The sequence below is a fragment of the Cervus canadensis genome, chromosome 14 (assembly GCF_019320065.1).
Source record: "Cervus canadensis isolate Bull #8, Minnesota chromosome 14, ASM1932006v1, whole genome shotgun sequence".
NCBI classification, from domain to species: domain Eukaryota; kingdom Metazoa; phylum Chordata; class Mammalia; order Artiodactyla; family Cervidae; genus Cervus; species Cervus canadensis.
In genome coordinates this window covers 18,082,059-18,101,637 of record NC_057399.1, presented here as the reverse complement: position 1 = coordinate 18,101,637, position 19,579 = coordinate 18,082,059, and positions in this window count along the sequence as shown.

Below are 19,579 nucleotides of genomic sequence, written 5' to 3'. Positions count from 1 at the left end.
AATTATAGGGCTTTGGGAACTTGTGAGCCAGGAACCAGTGGATAAGACCAAAATATATAATTCTTATTGTAAATCACATTACCAGACAAGCATTATAAACAAAGGTGAAATTAATGATGAGATTAATTTCCATATTAAGATGAACTATTTTTATAGATTTATAATTTATAGTTTCTTCTTTACCAAACTGTATATTGATGCTTGGAAGGATGTACTTAAAAAGGCAGTGATTTTTGATAATCATTTTTAGGAAGAGAAGCTGTGAAAGTATTTTATTACTAAGTCCTAACATAAAATATCATTTTGTTTCAAGAGCTTTCCTTAAAATATGCTTTATCACCAAGTATTTCATAATCTACATTTTCTAATATACAATTTCTAAATAAAATTCTGGAAAGGAGGAATTTCCAAGACCTATAATAATTTTTTTTATTCTACAGTTGAAGTATGATTTGATAAACATGACCAATAGCAGACAATGTTACATAAGAATGGCCTAATGTTACTATAAAATTCATATAAAAGTTCTAAATTCCTTTTCCTGCATTTATTAGGGATTTTCTTCTACCCGTATTTTTTAATTGACTTAGAAATATGAGGAGGAACAGATACTATCTTTCAAGATATTCCCCATACTAGTTCTTCTAATTTAATTATAACACATTTCATTTACATGTAATTTTAAGATTCTTAAAATGACTATGAAAGGAACATCACAAGTAACCACAATTAATTTAGAGACATTTTAATTCACTCCAATTTCAATCATTTCATTCATATGTCAGTAAGCTTGCAGGGTTGAGTGAGGGTTTTGATCTATAAATCAGCGGTGGATAGTATTTACCCACTCGGCATGGTGTGCAGTCTCTGTCTGTGTGATGACCGTCATATGTTATACTCCACAGACTATACAGTATTGCCGTAGTACACGTATATTCTCAGTGTGAGAGCACATAAAATTAGCTGCTTACACAATTGCTTCTGATAATGATTTCCTATATATATATCCTGCTTGAGGATCAAACTCTCATGGTCTGCTTTCTCATTCTCTCCAACATTAAAGCTGCTTTCATCTAATTGTGACCAGCTCTCTGACATTTCAAAGACTATTCATTATTACATATCTATAAAGTTACCATCAAGTAATAGTAATAATGATGAACTTCATTAATTAGTATATGGTTGTTCATAGTACCATGTAGCTGTAGTACAGAGCTCCTGCCAATTTTGAGCTTTAATATATCTGAGATAGATGATATTTACATGGGTACATTTTCAAGGACTGCTTTCAGTCGCAGTTCATTCAGTCACGTCCAGCTCTTTGTGATCCCATGAACTGCAGCACACCTATCGATATTCAAATAAAATAATCATCTAAACACTGCCATATGGTTTTTATTTCAAATGCCAATATGAGTAAGTCCTCTTTGACACAGGAGAAGAGGATCGATGTATACTTATGGGACTAAATAATTAAGTTCCAGTTGTAGAGCAGGAATTCTAGAGAAGTTCAGTTAAGCAGCATTTATCTAGCACCTATTGTCCAGCACCATGGATAGCTCTGCAAGGATCACAGTAGATGAGAAATTTATACTATATCCAGGTTTGGAATTCAACTTTCCTCTGTAAGGAAACAGAATGAGTGAGTGAGATACTCATGAAAATGAGTATGAAGAAATAGTGTGAAGAAGTTCATGAATTGAATAGAGATGGCTCCTATGGATAAAAAGTCTAAAAAAAGTCTAAGTAAAGGATATTTTGGGAAGGTATAACTTTAAGTGATCTTATTCAAATTTAATGTTTTCATGGTCCAAAATTTTACCAGATTAATTTTTAAGGAGGAAGAAAATTATTGTGAAAATATGTTTCCTGATTTGAGGCTTGGAAATTGAGGTCACCATACTTAATCAATGTATATTTTAATAAATAACTGATGGATTTTAAGGTCTTGGATTCTATATGTTTCCTTTCAGACAACATAAACTGTATGAGATTAATTTATCCAAGAACATACTCTACACTTAATATCAAATATTTGAAATAAGGGGATTTATGGGATGTTTTATGCTTTCTATTTTAGCATGGCCTGTCCTCTTTCACTTATTTTTTTTTCCTTTCTATAACAGATCAATAAATTTTACCTGAGTAATAAAGCAGTTATTCAATTCTGATTTATTCTGAGTGGTTTGTGTCAGTGACTGGAAGATAATTCACAAGATCTGTCTGCTGTTTGTCTGCTCAGGGGTCTCAAAGGCTGCCCAGAGAACAGTTGTATCTAATCCTCTTCTTTAACTCATCCCCAGAGAGTCTTCATTCAGTTGGTCTGTGAAATTGCTTGGGTGGCTAGCACTTAAAAACAGGGACTTAGAAAGACGGAGAGAGAAAAAGAAGGGGGAGAGGAAGAACAGGGGAGAGGAAGCAGGAGAGAGGTGGAAAGAAAAAGAGCAGGAGAGAGTTTTAATTTGGTCTGGTGGGAACAAATTTTTGATGTGCATGTTAGGGGTAGGTGTTTCCTCTTAGAATGAAATAAGTAATAATGATGGGTTAGCAAAAGGTCCTGGTTTATTTAAGGAAATGTAGCAATTTTCTCTATTGAGATATAAGCTCACAGGAGGAAGCTCCATAAACAATCTCAATGTGTGGCTTAACAGCTGTCTTTTGCAGCTACCAACATTTTTAATACGGTGGGAAAAGATGGAAAGCAACGTTGTAGAGTCTTCTTCATTTGTCTCTTCTTTCAATACATACACACACATCTACACAGGGTAACTGTTTTAATGATTAACCCTTCAGACTTTCATTTGAGACAGATTTAAAAAATAATAAAAGATGCCAGCAAAAACCACAGCTCCAACTGGCAGGTGGAGCAGACCTATAAAGGGCTTTTATCTCCTGCCCATCATCTCCGATTGTCTTGTTTACCCCCCTGAATCCAGATCAGGTACCATTACTGCACTCAGTGTCCACATCCCTCTTGTGAAGGAAAAATTAATTCTGAATTACTGGCCCCATAACTGCCTGTTCTTCACATTATCTGTCAGGAAAATAAGCAGACAATAGCTAGCTAAGTGGATTTCTTAGCTGCCATTCAGTAAAGAAGGGACAGGTGTTCAATAGGACTTCTTTCTTTTCTCAAATGCTATTTAACAATACATACAGGAGGAGTTTAATTGCCTGCACCCACCTGCACTCTTGTCATTTCTTGGTTTTATTGGTTTTAATGAAAATATTAAGTGCACTCTAGGAACAGCGGATAGGTGACATTTTGATTGAAACATACAAGGAAATGTGCAATGGAGGCAGGCACTATTACAGTTTTAATAGAAACTGAAAGAAGTAACATCCAGAATAACATTTTTGCTATTGTTATGTATATAGCTAGTCCTGAGAAGGGTAACTGGTAACTGAAAAAATATGGTTGTCGAAAAAAAAAAATCTTTCACCTTGGCTACCTGACTTTTTTCCTACGAGAATAAAGTGGTCAGGCTTTGGCATGTTTTCTTTTATTAGCTACCCCTCAGATAGCTGCTGCTGCTGCTGGCTAAGTCACTTCAGTCATGTCTGACTCTGTACAACCCCATAGATGGCAGCCCACCAGGCTCCCCTGTCCCTGGGATTCTCCAGGCAAGAACATTGGAGTGAGTTGCCATTTCCTTCTCCAATGCATGAAAGTGAAAAGTGAAAGTGAAGTCGCTCAATCATGTCTGACTCTTCACGACCCCATGGACTGCAGCCTACCAGGCTCCTCTGTCCATGGGATTTTCTAGGCAAGAGTACTGGAATGGGTTGCCATTGTTTTCTCTGCCTTAGGTAGCATCCATGGTCAAGTATGCCTTGTAATACTGTTCCTCTTCTTTGGAATCAGAATACATTAAAGTTTCTAGGGAGAACTTGGATGCATTGGCAAAAGTGTGGGAGGAAGCAAAAAAATAGCAGTTTGTTGCAGCTGACCAGGTAGAACAGGGACTAGTGACCTTTCTCACCAGCCAGCAAGGACTTGTGTTTGAACCCATCTCCCAGACTCAAAATAGAGAAAGAAAAATGTCAGAGTGAAAATCGTGCTGTGTATCATCCTCAGTGCACGTAATGACTTTAATTTTTACTGTATTTCAATCTTGTTCATTATAAGAGCAATAGCTTATTGTGTAATAAGCATAAAATAAAACACCATCCTTCCCACGTGCACGCTCATGTATGTGTGTGCTCGGTTACCTAGTCATGTCTGACTCTTTTTGACCCCTGGACTAAAGCCTGCTAGGCTTCTCTATTCATGGGATTTTCCAGGGAAGAATGCTAGAGTGGATTGCAATTTCCTCCTCCAGGGGAACTTCCCAATCCAAGGATCAAACCCACATCTCCTGCCTGCATTTCATTCATTGCAGGTAGATTTTTTTTTACCACTTGAGCCACCTGGAAAGCTGTGGGATGTTCATATAAGCACACAAGTATACAAATTATGTCTTCAAATTTAAATTGCTAGTATTAGAAAATAAAGATCCCAGAAGTTTCGCATGTTTCTATTTAAACGTTAGAGTGTTTTCCAGTGTGTGTTGAGTGGCAGAGAAGAACAAGTGTCTGTCATTGAGAAAGTTCCTGAATGTACGTGCTATGCTGAGTCACTTCAATCATGTCTCCTTTTTGTGACCCTATGGATTGTGTAACCCACCAGGCTCCTCTGTCCGTGGGATTCTCCAGACAAGAACACTGGAATGGGTTGCCATGCTCTTCTCCAGAGGATCTTCCTGACCCAGGGATTGAACCCATATATGTAGCTGCATAAATGGGCAGGTAGTGTGCATACTTCTTCTTTAGTAAGAATTTCTCTATTTATCCATGATATTTATAAATAAGAAAAGTTTACAATACATTGCAATGCTAAAGGATAGAGTAAAATTTCAGCACATGTGACAGGACGTGTGTCACATACTTGTACATACATGGAATTGTCCCAGGGAATTTTTTGCCCAGCACACACTTAGATGAATGATCTCATTCATTCATCCATTTATTCATTCATCCTTCTATCCATCCACCCATCAACCCATTGCAACTTTTCACTGCAAGTTGTAGAATATTCAGCTAAAATTGCCCTAAGAAATGAAGATCATTTGTTGACACTAACAGGATACCCTGAGGCAGGGCAGTTCTATGTTTGATCCAGTGAGTTAGCAGAGTCATCAAAAATCCAGCATTTTTTTCCTTCCTATTTCTTTTTATTCATTGTAAGCCTCTTTTTCATATTTAAGCTTCCCTCTCTTGATTGCAAATTGGCTACAAGTTCCACATTTTAAAAAGGCAATATTCAAAGGTAGGAAATTTGGGCATCTTTCTTTTTATTTCAGAAGCAAATCCAAGAAAACCAGATCCCATTGACAGAAATGGGCCACAGGCCCTTCTCTTAATCAATTCTGAAAAAATGCAGCTTGGGATTTCCATTATTAACTGGGACCCATCATGATTGTGGCTGTGCCAGTGATATGGTGATAAATGTGTGAATAACCTGCTCTCTGAGGAGAAAGAAAAATCAAGCACTGATTGTAGCTTTGGCAGATTTCTGTGGTGCAAATACTCGCATCATGGCTGATGATTTCAAGCTATTAACATGACTCCACTAAGGCCGAGTTGGGAAGAAAGGTGCATAACTGGCTCCTTCAAACCAATGTGAGCTTTCTCCAGTACTCCACCAGGTTGGGTCCATATTCCCTGAGCCTAATGCCACCCAATATTGAGCTCAAGGAGATTATTTTAGAGATTAATAGGGGGAAACTACTGGGCTTGTTACCTACAGTGTCTGCGACATTCATTTGTTCATTCATTTCACACATGATTTTGCTGCCCCTAGGTATCAGGTATTAAGCATGGGACAGCTTTGAGGGAACTGCCTTGTCTGTGTTGCTTTATCCGGGAGTCTGCTCATCCCACACTCCTCAAGTGGTAAGCAACATGCTGTGTGGGTGTTCCTGCTCTGCCCCCGCTCATACCGACCTGAAGGGAAGTGTGTGCAAGCGGATGGTATAGGGAGAAGCTGGACAAACCAGACGTTCTCTGTGAGCCATTGAAGACATTTATCCTTTGGATCATTGGAAAAGCAAGAGAGTTCCGGAAAAACATCTGCTTCTGCTTTATTGACTATGCCAAAGCCTTTGACTGTGTGGATCACAACAAACTGTGGAAAATTCTGAAAGAGATGGGAATACCAGACCACCTGACCTGCCTCTTGAGAAATCTGTGTGCAGGTCAGGAAATAACAGTTAGAACTGGACATGAAACAACAGACTGGTTCCAAATTGGGAAAGGAGTATGTCAAGGCTGTGTATTGTCACCCTGCTTATTTAACTTATGAAAAATGCTGGACTGGATAAAGCACAAGCTAGAATCAAGATTGCTGGGAGAAATATCAATAACCTCAGATATGCAGATGACACCACCCTTATGGCAGAAAGCAAAGAAGAACTAAAGAGCCTCTTGATGAAAGTGAAAGAGGAGAGTGAAAAAGTTGGCTTAAAACTTAACATTCAGAAAACTAAGATCATGGCATCTGGTCCCACCACTTCATGTCAAATAGATAGGAAAACAGTGGAAATGGTGAGAGACTTTATTTCTGGGGGCTCCAAAATCACTGCAGATGGTGACTGCAGCCATGAAATTAAAAAAGATGCTTACTCCTTGGAAGAAAAGTTATGACCAACCTAGACAACATATTAAAAAGCAAAGACATTCTTTATCAACAAAGGTATGTCTAGTCAAAGCTATGGCTTTTCAAGTAGTCATGTATGGATGTGAGAGTTGGACTATAAAGAAAGCTGAGTGCAGAAGAATTGATACTTTTGAACTGTGGTGTTGGAGAAGACTCTTGAGAGTCTCTTGGACTGCAAAGCTATCCAGCCAGTCCATCTTAAAGGAAATCAGTCCTGAATGTTCATTGGAAGGACTGATGCTGAAGCTGAAACTGCAATACTTTGGCCACCTGATGTGAAGAACTGACACATTTGAAAAGACCATGATGCTGGGAAAGATTGAAGGTGGGAAGAGAAGGGCATGACAGAGGATGAGATGGTTGGATGGCATCAGCCACTCAATGGGCATGAGTTTGAGTAAACTCCAGTAGTTGATGAAGATAGGGAGGCCTCGCATGCTGCAGTCCTTGGGGTCGCAAAGAGTCGGGCACAACTGAGCAACTGAATTGAACTGATCAGTATTTCATGTTGCATCGGGCGAGGGGTGGGGAGGTGGGGAGCTGAATTAAGATAAACTCAGTTCATTTAATATAAATAATCAATAGAATGTGGTCAAGAAAGACAGTTCCTCAATGAGTGGAAAACATGAGAGATGTAGTGGGGTCAGAGATATAAAAATGAGTGATCTCAATTCCTAATTTTTGATTCTAATTCACCTGGAAGTTCAGCTGCATCTCACTCCCTGTCCTTAAATAAAGCCTTAAAATATATTCTTGTGGCCACCATTTTATTTTTGCATCAATTCGAGTTTTTTAAACAATGATTTTTGTTATCTGAAATGTGTTCCCATTCCTTGAAATCAAAACTAGAATAAAACACAAGAGCAAGCACAGAACTACTCCTGCCCTCAATAAACTCATGATGTAGCAATGGTAACACAGAGATAAACCAATAGGCAAGGAGAGTTTGCAGTGAAAAAATGCTTCACTGAGACAAAGTACACAGCATGATGGCGATATATTGGCGGGATACTTTATGGGGCAAGAGGAAGTTCTCTGATATTTTAAGAGTTTCAGAATTATCTTTGTGTCTTATACTGTAGAAGGATGCTTACTCACTCTGATTATAAGATGATGATTTCAGATATAAAATTTCGACCCCCAAAATCACCAAAAAAAAAAAAAAATCAGAAAAATGAGAAAAATATGGCACTAAATAAACCGCAGAAAGAACACTCCTACACATCTGTTAAAATGGAAACATCCAGAACGCTGATAATACCAAATGCGTGCAAGGATGTGGAGCAGTAGGGACCCTTTATTCTTCATTGCTGGTGGGAATACAAACAGAATAGCCCCTGAGGAAGACAGTTTGGCTGTTTCTAGATGTACTCTTATCATATGATTCAGAATCTTGTCCCTTGGTATTTTACCCAAAGGAGCTGAAAACTTACAATCACACAAAACCTGCACACAAATGTGTATAGCAACTTTATCCATAATTGCCAAGATGCCTTTCAGTAAGTGAATGGATAAACTGCGATACATTCAGACAACAGATTCATATTTAACACTAGAAAGAAATGAGCAAGCCATTAAAAGATATGGAGAGAATTTTAATGGATATTAGTAAGTGAAAGAAGTCAGACTTAAAAGGCTACATGCTATGTAATTCCAATTCTGTGACATTCTGGAAAAGGCAAAAACCATGGAGTTAGTAAAAAAAAAAAAAATCAGTAGTTGTCAGGAGTTAGAGAGGAAGAGATGTACAGGTGAAGCACAGAAGATTTTTAGGGCAATGAAACTATTCTATATGATACTAAAATGATGGATATGTATAATAATTTTGTCTAAATCCCTAGACTATACAGCACCAAGAGTTATCTCTAATGTAAGCTGTGGACTCTTAGTGATAATGATATGTCAGTATAGATTCATCATTTGTAACATGTACCAGTCTAGTGGGGAACATTGATAATGGGGGGCGGCTATACATGTAAAGGGGCAGGAAGTGCATAGGATATTTTTATACCTTCCTCTCCAATTTTCTGTAACCTGAAACTATGCTGAAATAAAGCCTACTTTTTAAAAAGATGCATTCACAGTTATGAGAACTCAAACAAGAAGGCAGAACATCAACTTGTTCAACTCTAGCTGGGAATGTGTGTGACAGACAATGCAAATCTTTTGCCAGTCTGCACAAGTCCAAAAATGACCACAGAAGTGCTGTGAGGACAGATTTTGGGGTTACAAATAAATTTTAGGAAGTAGGCAAGTTTGCAAACATGGAATTCATGAATAATGAGAGCTAACTGTACATGCAGCCTCATTCTGAGTTGGTCCTATTGTGATTCCTGACTTACAACATGTATTTTGCTTATGGCAGATTTGATCTGTCATCCCTATAATTTTCATATGAGAAGCTAAATTTTCTTTCCCTCATAAGATCTGTCTGTTGATTTTAAAACTAATCTGCTTTCAAAATTTACTACTCATTAACTATGTGTCCTTGGACAAGTTGATTAGCCTCTTTGAAATTTAGGTTAGTTATCTACAGATAAGAGAAAATGATACTGAACCTTGCATAATTATTTTGATGAGGGGAGATGAGATGAACAGAAGACAACTACTGCCTTACCTGGCCCATTGTAGGTGTTGATATGCCATAACTGCTTTAATACCTATTACAATGGCCACCACGGAAAAGTACAGACATTCTTCAATATCCATGGGGACTGATCCCAAGACAGCCCCCAATACCAAAATCCACAGATGCTCAAGTCCCTTATATAAAAAGGTGCAGTATTTCATATAACATACACATATCCTCTCAGACTTTAAGTCATCTCTAAATTACTTATTATAGCTTTGTGTGTGTGTTAGTCATTCAGTCATGTCCAGCTCTTGGAGACCCCATAGTCTATAGCCCCCAAGGCTTCTCTGTCCATGGGATTCTTCAGGCAAGAATCCTGGAGTGGGTTGCCATTCTCTTCTCTTGGGATCTTCCTGACCCAGGGATCGAACCTGTATCTCCTGTGTCTCCTGTGTTGCAGGCAGATTCTTTACCATCTGAGCCAACGTGGAAGCATATTATAGCTAATGCGATGTAAATGCTGTGTAAATAGTTGTCAGTACAGTGTAAATGCTATATAAATAATAGCTAGCACAGAACAAGTTAAAGTTTTGCCTTTTGGACATTTCCAGATTTTTTCCCTGAATGATTTTGATCTGTGATTAATTTAATCCACAGTTGTGGAACTTGTGGTTATGGAAAGGCTGACCATAATTATGTTCTGTAGGTCTGACATAAGTACATGTGGGAGCTCACTTATGTAAAGATTCATTTTTTCAGTCATGTAGTTTATAATTTCAGAATTTACTTAATACCCACATAAAATAACTAACATTGAATTGAGCAAGAAGACATCTAAGCAAATCACATAAAATATAAAAATACATGTTTGGTTGAAGGACAGACTACCAAGATTAGGAAGGACTTTACCAAGGAGGTGATGGCTAAGCTAAATCTTAAGGAGATATAAAAATTTACCACATGAAGACAATCAAGAATAGTATTTCAGGTAGAGAGGTTTGTACTTGCAGAAGCCTTGAAGTGAGAGAGAATATGGCATATTTTGAGAATACTAAGAATTTTGATATCACACAAACAAGGTTGAATGCCAAAAAAAAAGTAAACATGCAGGAAGAAAGCAAATCAGTATAGCTAAAAAAATTTAAACCTTACTCTAAGGTCAATGGAAAACCAAAGAAGTGTTAAAACAGGGATTGTTATAAATAAATTCTCATAATAGTCATCACTGGATCGTTAATATGAGAGACAGCTTGGAGGAGTAATACTGAGGGGAGGAAGATTATTTATGAGATTGTTATACAGGTTCATGGTGGAGAGATCGGAAACTAAACAGTGATGTGGAAATAAGCAGACTTACCCAAATGATAACAACCAAAGGCTTTTTATTCAGAACTTACTGTAACAAGGAAGTCAACCATCACATCGCATTTGGTTGATATTCAAAGGCAGGCAGAAAAGTGACAAAGCTTTATTGTGGAAAGAAAGGGAAGGTCTCAGATATTCTTGATTGGGAGAAGTTGACATACAGAATCTATAGGCAGCTAAATAGAAGCATGACATGTTATGTGATTGGTTCAATTCAGTTCAGTTCAGTTCAGTCAACTCAGTTGTGTCCGACTCTTTGCAACCCCATGGACTGTAGCATGCCAGGCTTCCCTGTCCATCATCAACTCCCAGAGTTTACTCAAACTCATGTCCGTTTAGTGGGTGATGCCATCCAACCATCTCATTCTCTGTCATCCCCTTCTCCTCCCACCTCCAATCTTTCCCAGCATCAAGGTCTTTTCCAAAGAGTCAGTTCTTCACATCAGGTGGCCCAAAGTATTGGAGTTTCAACTTCAGCATCCTTCCAATGCATATTCAGGACTGATTTCCTTTAGGATGGACTGGTTGGACCTCCTTGCTGTCTAAGGGACTCTCAAGAGTCTTCTCCAACACCACAGTTCAAAAGCATCAATGCTTCGGTGCTCAGCTTTCTTTATGGTCCAACTCTCACATCCATACATGACCACTGGAAAAACCATGGCTTTCACTGGATGGACCTTTGTTGGCCAAGTAATGTCTCTCCTTTTTAATATGCTATCTAGGTTGGTCATAACTTTTCTTCCAAGGAGCAAGTGTCTTTTAATTTCATGGCTGCAGTCACCATCTGTAGTGATTGGTTAGGGATGCATATTTGATTTTCTCTGATTGGTCGGAAATTGGAAATAGAAGGAAAATTAGAGAAGCTTTTAATTGTTAATCAAGTCCTGGCCATTTTGAGTCATTAGTTTCAGGGGTGATTATTTGGCTTCCTTGGCTGCTTCATAGAGATAGTAGTCAGACTTCTTGAACTAATTATTATAGATAGTAAGTTGTCTTCTTAGGCTGATTGCTGAACATTTCAGGTCAGATTTTCATTCTTATGTACAAACTGGCTACTGTTTTATTGTGTGTCTAGTCTGTAAGTGGGTAATGTATTCTAAGAAGATCACAAGGGACCCCTGAAGTAGAGAACACCAATATTTGGGATGTATAACTTGGTTGTGGTCACATATGGCAAATCTCAGCCCAATTTAGTGCAATTACTGATTGCAATTACTGCACCTAAACTAACTGATAGACAGCTAGGATAAGAGGTGGATGCATGACGCAGAGAATTCCTACTTTAAGAGCAAAAGTATTGGAAAGACTGATGCTGAACTGAAGCTACAGTACTTCGTCTTTCAGATGCGAAGAGATGACTCATCGGAAAAGACCCTGATGCTGGGAAAGATTGAAGGCAAAAGGAGAAGAAGGCAGCAGAGGATAATGGTTAGATATCATCACCAACTCAATGGACATGAATTTGAGCAAACTCTGGGAGATAGTGGAGGACAGAGGAGCCTGATGTGTTGCAGTCCATGGGGTCACAAATAGTCAGACATGACTTGGTGACTGAACATTAAGAAGAAGAAACTAGATTAACATATACTACCATGTTATATGCCATAATCTCCACAATGGAGGGGGAAAAAACTCCATTGTTTGCACTTCAAAATACTGTATCCTGTCCTGATAGCATGCTCCTTTTCATCAAGTGGCATTATGATTTTCCTACTACTGTGAACTTTACTCTGGTATATCTTGTACAAACTTGAAACTAGGAATGAAGTAGAAACTGAGAGGATGAAACAGTTTTTATTTGGATGAACTGCCCAAACCTTTATTTCCCATGTCAAGGAAAGATACTTCTTTATCCCTTCATGCCATCTAAAGTATATTTTTCTTCACTTGATCTTAGCCAAAAGGCCTAAAGTATATTTTTCTTATCGGATTAAAAGAAATATTGGGCAATTTAATTTGAGACATTGGATTAAATGTTAGTAAATTTTCAAATTTGGTTCTGAGTAATATGGATGAATGTCTGAATATTTAAAAGCTATTAGCAGAGCATGAAAGCCTGACAAAAAACTACAGATGAAACAGAGCTAATGATTATATCGGCTTGGTCATTGGCACCCATGAAAGCCCGGAAAGTAAATACTGATGACATGAAAGTGCATTTTGTTTATGTTTTCAGTGTTAATTTATTTAATTAGGCTGTGTTGGGTCTGAGTTGCAGCATGTGGAGTCTTCACTGTGTCATGTGGATCTTCTGCTGTGGCACACAGGCTCGGGAGCTGTGATACATGGGCTTTGTTGCTCCATGGCATTTGGGATTTTAGTTCCCCTCCTTGGGATTGAACCTGTATCCCTTGCACTGCAAGCTGGGCTCTTAACCACTAGGCCACCAGGGAAATTCCTGTAAGTGCTTTAAAAAAAAAAAAAAAAAAGTAGGGGAAAGAGATTAAAAGAAATTGCTAGTAAATTGCTTCAAAATGTCAAAAGCAAAGTATTTCCTCTGCTTCAGATAGTTATTTTCACCCAGCCAGTAACAAAGCCTGGGGGACAAATCTTCTTGCCTAGAACTAAGGCCTTTTGAACCCCAGCCTCTTATTTAACTCAGGCAGAGTACTCACATTCTGTAGAAAAGTTGCACCTCAGTGAACACCTTACAATGCCTAATACTAAAATCCTTTCACTTCATAATTTCTTCAGGTTGGTTTCTCTCACTGAAAACTATTGGAGGAAATAGTTTGGGACTACAGCATTTCCTGTCACCTCTTTCATAAACAGGGGCTTTAAAAAGAAAAAAAAAAATAACTCATGTAGTTGAAATTCTCCTCCCATTTTGGGGTTCACCTTCCCCCTCAACCCTCTCTGTGCCTCCCAGAACTAACTACCTGGTGTCAGAACTCATGAGAAACCATGACTAAGCCCTCACTATGATCTCTGGGAGGAAAACACTAACCTTAGGCCTCAAGGTCAAGCTTGTGCTCAAGTTTTACTAACTGACAACATAAAAAATATGCGTCATCATGTGGATCAGACACTACAAATTGCTTTTCATTTTTAACTGGGCCCTCCAGTTAGTCAAAGAAGTAGCTATCAAGACCTCATTTCTATATAACCACATAGCCCAAAATAAGATCTGCAGAAGGTACTCGGACTGTGGGCCACAGAAAACTCCCATGGTCCTGCTTCTTGAGAAGATGGAAAAATAGTAAGAACCCAGGTAGCTCAGGAGCAGGACTGTCATGTTGTGTTAAACCCATGATTCAGAGCGCCCCCCTCATTAAAATTCCTCAGCAGCCCCACCAGTGGAGGATAGGGTTCATGCTCTTGGCCAAGCATGTTCAGCCTTTGAACGACCTTGGCCCTTAGCCAATTCTCCAGCTTCTTCTGCCCTCAACAGCCCCCTCAGACTCCCCCAAACTCCACTGCCCCCAGAGCTCCTCTCTAGCCATAGAGTAGTTGAGGTTGCCTTAGCTCAGACGGTAAAGCGTCTGACTACAATGCGGGAGACCTGGGTTCGATCCCTGGGTCGGGAAGATCCCCTGGAGAAGGAAATAGCAACCCACTCCAGTATTCATGCCTGGAAAATCCCATGGACCGAGGAGCCTGCGGGGCTACAGTCCATGGGATCTCAAAGAGTGGAACACGACTTCACTTTCACTTTCACTTCCACTCCTTATACTTTGCCTGACCAGTTTTCCATTTCTCAAGACCTCGGCCATTATTATTTCTGCTATGAAACTTCCTCTGACTTCCCTTCTTTTATCCCAAAGAATTCTTTCTCTTCTTCCTTTATTCTACCACCATTTCCTATATTCACTCAATAATCTTTGCGCTTTTATGTTTATTGCAAATGTGTCTGTCTGCTCTCCTAGAAGAAGAGCCCCTTGAAAGCAGTAAATGCATCTGCCATCACTCACTTTCAGAGCCAAGCACATTCCCTGGCACAGTAGTAGGTACTTAACAACATTTACTGAATTAATTAATTAATGTATGACAGAGGCTGTCCCAAGTTCTGCCTCTGAAAATAGACCTGTGTGCTTAGTCGCCCAGTCAGGCCTGACTCTTTGTGACCCCATGGACTGCAACCCGCCAGGCTCCTCTGTCCATGTGGATTTTCCAGGCAAGAAAACTGAAGTGGATTGCCCTGCCCTCCTCCAGAGAATCTTCCCAGCCCAGGATCAAACCCAGGTCTCCCACATTGAAGGCAGATTCTTTACCATCTGAGCTACCAGGAAAGCCCAATACAATAGACCTAACATTAAAAAAAAAAAAGATATGCCCAAATAACTTTAGTTTCCCTTGTTAAGGCATTGTAAAAATAGCATTTGTAAATGTAACTAAAGCTTTTACAATATAGATGTTTTTAAGCCAGCATAAACTCTTTAAGTAATGAAATTCAGATTCATTTCTTACTTTGTAAACATGTAATTAATCTCAAAATTGGAGGGGGCAGTTTGGGGATAATGTCAATTCCTAAAATCTGTGTAAGTCCAGTTAAGTTTTATATTGTTTTGCTTCTTTATGATTTTCTGGTCATATTTTATCCTTTTGAAAGATTGAAAAATAATTACTTTAAAATAGTGGATAATAGGAACTGACTGACACATGGAACTTGGAATTCTGGCTAAAGCTGTGTCTGGCAGTTCAAATGATGCCATTAGAAATCTCACACTTTCCCTGTTACTCTCAGCTCTGCTTATCTATGTGTTACTTTCTTTCCAGGTGAACAACATCTACATGATGGCAAACGTAGCCAATGGCAACTTCAGTCTCCCCTGGGATTTCCAGTAAGTGATCCCTGTATTTCTTTCCCTGTAGCATAAGCGCAAGTCATGTAGATGACTCATTGGCTTGAATTGTGTCCCATGTTCCACCCCCCCCCCCCAGATCAGCCACTATGACATTGGACACTAATTGGATAGAATATGTCATAAACATATCCTCCCACTAGGGATGGTGTGGGATTCATTCTGGTGTACTCTGAGAACTGCATGTTTTAAAAATGCAAAATAGGTAATTTCTCCAAAGAGATGCCAAATAAACAAAACAAAAATATTTTGGCCCACCACAAAAGATGCTTGCTGTTTCCACAACTGTTCTACATATCCCTCAAAGTTAAAGCAATCGGAATGTCATAAAGTGCACAGTATTAAAATGGCCATCATGTTATAGAAGACAATAACATTTTGTTTTGCTCCTAAACATTGGTTCTAAACATTAGATGATTTGTGCGTTTCTTTTTTGTCTTTTCCCTCCATAAAGCTTTATCTTGAGAAGATATTTATGATAATTCTTTGCTCCTATTCATGAATCACAATTGATAGCTTTGGGCCCAGATTTCTCTGATGAGAGTTCAACTTTTTCTTGAATGCTTTGCTTTGCACTAAGATCACTTGCCACTTTTCTGCCCACTTTCACAGTTTCGAAACTTTCCCTGTTGTTTATCCTACCCTCTCCATCTGAGGATGGAACACTCAGAAGAGTTTGCTGTAGTATTTAAGCTACATTTTTTGTTCTTATTTTCTTCAACATCATTTGTGATATCATCATCATCAATAACAGTTACAATGAACTTAATAACAACAACAAAATATCCAAGCTTGACAACTCTTGCTCTTTTTATATGGAGTGCCAGTTATCATATTTTAAGTGTCAGTTATCATATTCTAATTTTCAGAGCCACAGGTAGACTTGGGGGATGTGATTATGAGAAAGGGCATTTCTACTTGTGGAGTACATTAGTGGGGAAAACTTCATTCTTAAATGAGACAGAACCTGACTGCAGCCGATGTATCATCATCAAATACCCGTTTGAAATTTATCTTACCATATGGAAATAAGGTTTCCTTCTCAGCACCTTATTTCCTTTGACCAGTTATACAAAGAAAACTATACAGAAGATTTAAATGCTTCAATAATCATATGGCTAATTGGCAACTTCCCAGTCACCAACTACAACAAATCAATATTTTTTAATTTCTAGAAATTTTAATAGTAATGAACTGTGAGTAGATTTTATAAACAGCTGATCATTCATATTGTGAATAATGGAAATTATGGCAAATGGAGCTTAAATCTTATAAATGTTTTTGTATCCCTGCATTTCACATGAAATCAGCTGATGAAAAGTCTATCTAACCTGAAACTGTTTTTTTTTTTTTTTTTTTAAGTAAAATTCCTATTAAGATAGACTTTTAAGAAAATCCCTTACATGGAGCTTGAGAGCCTCCTGACCTTCATTTTTCCTTCTCATGGGAAGCAGGTCAAATGAAAAGACTTTAATTATTATGCACAAGCAGCCTATATAAAAATCTCTGACTCTTTGCAGAGACAAGCTCTCTATTTGCAATTAGGGAGAAGAACATGTAATGTCTGTGAGTCCCCTGTCATCCATCTCTTTCTTGTTTGCTTTTTTGGTATACCTGTAGGATCATTCTGTTTTCTTTTTCTGGAAATAATTAAGGGAAAACCTTCTTATCAGAGGCATCAAAAAGAGGAAAGAAGATATGATTGTAAGTCACAATGAATATTTTCATTCTCCATTGAGCAAGACCGCTTCCCATTCAGTATTTTCTTGATTATCCCATGAGGACTTGACTGTAGGCAACAGGGATATCCCTCGGAGGGCTACCCATTTTAGTTCTATGATCTAGTCCTATAGGAGTAATGGAGTCTAGAAACTGTTCAGGCAGCTGAATGCTATAGGTATATACACACACACACACACACACACACACACACACACATATATATATATATATATATATATATACTCAAAAGTTTTTTGGTTTAAAGCCACTAAGGTAAGTGTTTAATAGATGTGATATTTCACTGTGTTAAGTAGTAGTATGCAGTCACCATTTGTTACCTAAAATCTTGAATAAGATAGGTTAATATTGGAGCCTTCATCTATCTCACATCAGTGATACATTAAAAAACTATTCAATTTTATTTATTTTTATTAAGAAACTCATGACTAATATTTATTTTTGAAGTTTCAGTGGAAATAATGAAATTTAGTATCAATTAATCATCAATTACTTGAAAGATTTTTTAATTGGAGGATAATTGCTTTACAATGTTGTGTTAATTTCTGCTATACAACAGTGTGAATGATCCATAAGTATACTATATCCCCTCCCTGTTGAGCCTGCCTCCTACCACCCTCCCATCCCACCTGTCTAGGTCATCACAGAGCACCAAGCTGAGCTCCCTGCACTGCCCAGCAGCTTCCCACTGTTTCACACCCAGTAGTGTATATGTGTCAGTGTTACTCCCTTAATTCCTCCCACCCAGTTCTTTTTCCCCTTGTGTCCAAAAACATATTGAGTTCACACATAGTCTAAATGCACTGAAGGTTTAAATTCAGCACTGTAACTATTAGGACATAATTAAACTTCAATTTTCATTATCTTATGATTTCAGTTTCATCGCAATCAAGCCTCAAAATACGATCTTGAAAGGTTGTTGCTGAACCACAAAAGACATCGGGATTCTTGGCCTCTGGAGGAGAAGAATTCAATCCGGGGCCTGAGATGAGGCTTGATTGCTCAGAGCTTTTGTGTCATAAAGTTTTATTAAAGTATAAAAGAGATAGAGAAATCTTCTGACACAGACATCAGAAGGGGTCAGAAAGAATACCCCCTTGCTAGTGTTAGCAATGGAGTTATATACCTTTTAATTCCTTATTACAATGAATCAAAAGAATGTCTGGAGGTTGTAAAGATATTACTAGACCCACCCTATAATTTACATTTTAAGATAACAGGATTAGCCAGAAGGTTTTCAGGAAGGAGAAACTGCCCTCAAGCAGGATACATTGTTGTTATATAATCCTAAGTACAGAGTATGTTCCAGGCTTAAAGATAAAAACGTTTTATGTGACTAAGACTAAGGAAGGTAGAGGGGGAAAAAAAAGTTTCTCCTTTCCTCCTCCTTGAGAACTCCAGACCTCTCTCTCCTTGGGGACCCTGGGACTTCTTATCAACCTGCCTAGGAATTGACTCTCTCAATCTGATGGAGGGCGGGGAACTGAACTGAACTGAAGTCGCTCAGTTGTGTCCGACTCTTTGTGACCCCGTGGACTGTAGCCTACCATGCTCCTCTGTCCATGGGATTTTCCTGCCAAGAGTACTGGAGTGGGTAGCCATTTCCTTCTCCAGAGGGTCTTCCTGACCCAGGGATTGAACCCAGGTCTTCCGCATAGTAGGCAGACGCTTTACCATCTGAGGCACCAGTGAGGGAGAGGAGGCAGCCTTAATTTGGAGGACTCCAAGAGAATTTTTTCTCCCTTAACTCTTTCAGTAATCAAATATCCCTTTTATGGTCTACCTATACTTCCTTCTTGTTTAGCATCTGATAGTCCATCACTTCATCACTAGTGAGTCATGTTGACTCACCGAAGGCAAGTATTAGCAATTCTGAATCTTTGTATCTTTGGGTCTACCACAATAAGGAGCAGATACTCACTGAAAATTTATTTACTAGAAAATCAGCCTACTTTCTGATCTCTCTACTTAAAATCATTTTTAAAGCAGATCGTAATCTTGATAATGGGATCCCTCTCTTGTTTGTATCACTTTCCTGTCCAAATATTTTTGGGGATCTCTGTTATCTAAATACTACAATTCAAAATCCTCAGCCTGGTATCTGTTGCTTGTCTCACTGTCTGACTTCATTTTCTATTCCTCCAAAGTACCCTTACATTTTAGTCAACTAATTTATCCTCTGTATATATGTTATACTCTTCAACCTGCATAGATTTGCACAAGCCATTTCAGAAGTCTTTGAAGTCCTAATTTCCATCTTTGGGTGTTTCCAAATCCTACCAACCATTTAAAGTCTCCCTCAAATAATACTTTCTATCCAGGCAGGGAGTTGCTGATGGACAGGGAAGCCTGGAGTGCTACAGTTCATGGGGTCACAAAGAGTTGAAAATGACTGAGTGACTG